Source organism: Echinops telfairi, unplaced genomic scaffold, assembly GCF_000313985.2.
Source record: "Echinops telfairi isolate 266 unplaced genomic scaffold, ASM31398v2 ScPeMD7_7420;HRSCAF=8458, whole genome shotgun sequence".
Classification (NCBI taxonomy): Eukaryota; Metazoa; Chordata; class Mammalia; order Afrosoricida; family Tenrecidae; genus Echinops; species Echinops telfairi.
In genome coordinates this window covers 6,460,225-6,463,396 of record NW_022111320.1, presented here as the reverse complement: position 1 = coordinate 6,463,396, position 3,172 = coordinate 6,460,225, and positions in this window count along the sequence as shown.

The following is a 3,172-nucleotide window of genomic DNA, read 5'->3' as shown; positions in this document are numbered from 1 at the left end:
CTACATGGTTTAAAATCAGGGAATATGTGTGTAGGGTTTGTTTCTTCTAATCATACTATATATCAGCCTTTATGCTGAGCAAATGATCAAGGAATCTGGATTATATGAAGAGTGTGGCAGCAGGATTGGAGGAAGGTTTATGGACAACCTGTGATATGCAGATGACACAAGCTTTCTCGCTGAAAGTGAGGAAGAATTGAGGAAGAATTGAGCTGATGAAGCTCAAAGATTGTAGCCTTCAGTATGAATCTCAGCTCAATGTAAGGAAGAACACAATCCTCACAACTGGGCCAATAGGTAACATCATGATAAATGGAGAACAGGTTGAATTTGTCAAGAATTTTGTCTAACTTGGATCCACAATCAATGCTTGTGGAAGCAGCAGTCAAGAGATCACAAGACTTACTGCATTAGGTAAATCTCCTGCACAAGACCTCTTTAGGGTATTAAAGACCAGGGATGTTACTTTGAGAACCAAGGTGCACCTGACCCAGACCAACGTATTCTCCATTGCATTATATGCATGTAAAGGTTCATCATTGAATAACGAAGATTGTAGAAAAATAGATGCATTTGAATTATGGTGCTGGAGAAGAATATTGAAAGTACCATGGACTATTAAAAGGAAAAACTGATCTATATTGGAAGAAGTAAGGTCAGAGTGCTCCTTAGAGCAGCGGCTCTCAACCTGTGGGTCACAAGCCCTTTGGGGATCGAACAACCCTTTCACAGGGCTCACCCAATTCATAACAGTAGCAAAATTACAGTTATGAAGTAGCAATGAAAATAATTTTATGGTTGGGGCATCACTACAACATGAGGAACTGTATTAAAGGGTTGCAGCATTATGAAGGTTGAGAACCACTGCCTTAGAGGCAAGGATGGCAAGAATTCATCTTATGTACTTTGGACATGTTGTCAGGAGAGACCAGTCTCCGGAGAAGGACATCACGTTAGGTAAAGCTGAAGAGTAGCAGAAAAAAAGGAAGGCCCTCAAACACTAACCCACCCAAGGGGAGGGTATTGTTTATATCTCCACAAGGAAAGAGGGGGCAGACTTCAACCTGGTGCTCCAAGACGTGAATGAAACATATAGACATGGAGCAGGGAACCAATAGAGAGGTCTGAGGGGCCGGCCCCAATCCCAACTACATGGAAAGACCCCCTGCAAAAGAATTCACTTCAGAGGACAGCATTGAAGCTACAGCTCAGGGAGAGGGACATGTCTGATCAGAACACACAGGAGCAAATGAAGGAGGAGGAAGAGAGAGTGGAACACATCCTGGCCCACCAAACCCTGAGGATGATATTCCTGCTCAGAGCAGCCAATGTACAGAGAGGACCATAGGTCCGGCCCCACTATGAGACACAATGTTCCTCACTGACCCATAGCGCTACGAGGGACAATACTGGAGACACAGTGCAGGAATTGTGCCTAATCTGACCCCATCATACTGAGACAAAACACTAAAGGCGTTCCACAGAACAGCAATGGGAACAGATCAAGGAAGTCCCCAGAGAAAACCAAAAATACGACTTTGGGGCAGGGAGGGGGGCTTGACCGGAAAACACTCCTAAAGGTCAAAAACAGACCTTGAACTATTTACAGGCTTTACTTTTCTTTTTTTTCCCCCCATTGTTTTTTTTGTTGTTGTTGTTGCTGTTGCTTTGTTTTACTCTGTCTTGCTTTTTGAGCATATTATTATCTCTGCAGGTCTATCTAGATAAGATAGGTAGAATAATAAACAATCTGGAAGAGAAAACAATGGGGGGGCGGGGGGGGGACATGGCAGAGGTGGGGGGAAAGGACGTGGGTATTAACAAACTCAGGGGCAAGGTAACAACAAGTGATCCAAAATCGATGGCGAGGAGAGTGTAAGAGGCCTGGTAGGGCTTGATCAAGGGCAATGTAACCAAGAGGAATTACTGAAACCCAAATGAAGGCTGAGCATGACAGCGGGACAAGAGGAAAGTAAAAGGAAATAGAGGAAAGAACTAGGAGGCAAAGGGCATTTATAGAGGTCTAAATACAGGCATGCACATATGTAAATACATTAATATAGGATGATAGGGAAATAGATCTATGTGCATATATTTATAGGTGTAGTATTAAGGTAGCAGATGGACATTAGGCCTCTACTCAAGTACTCCCTCAGCGCAAGAACCTGGCATTCCATGATGCTCACCTTCTCAACAGGATCACTGAAGACAAAGCAGGTGCATAATCAAATGTGGTGAAGAAAGCTGATGGTGCCAAGCTATCAAAATATATAACATCTGGGGTCTTAAAAGTTTGAAGATAAACAAGCGGCAATCTAGCTCAGAAGCAACAAAGCCCACATGGAAGAAGCACACCACCCTGTGTGATCACGAGGTGTCGACGGGATCAGGTTTCAGGCACCAAAGAACAAAAAAATGATATCATCGTGAATGAGCGTGTGTGTGGAGAGAAGACCCAAAGCCCATTTGGAGGCCACTGGACATCCCCTTACAGTAGGGTTGTGGGGAGGAGATGAGACAGTCAGGGTGCAGTATGGCACCGAAGAAACATACAACTTTCCTGTTGCTCTTCAATGTGTCTTCCCTCCACTGTCATGATCCCAATTCTACCTTACAAATCTGGCTAGACTAGAACTTGTACATGGGTACAGATAAGAGCTGGAAACACAGGGAATCCAGGACAGATAAATAATAGACCAATAATAAGAGTTGCGATACCAGGAGGGTAAGGGGAAACTGGGGGAGAAAGAGGGAACTGATCACAATGATTTACATATAACCCCCTCCCTGGGGAACAGATAACAGAAAAATGGGTAAAGGGAGATATCAGAGAGTGTAAGACATGACAAAATAATAATAATTATAAATTATCAAGGGTCCATGAGGGAGGGAGTGTAAAGAAGGGAGGGGGGAAAAGTGAGGAGCTGATATCAAGGGCTCAAGTATAAAGCAAATGTGTTGAGAATGATGATGGCAACAAATGTACAAATATGCTTGACACAATGGATGGATGGATGGATTGTGATAAGAGTTGTACGAGCCCCCAATAAAATGATTTTTTTAAAAGGGAAGGGAAGGCTCTCACTGAGTCTCTGGGTTCATGCTCAATGGTGAGGATGGTGCAGGACCGTGCAGGATTTCACTCTGTTGTGTATAGACAGGGTCACTATGG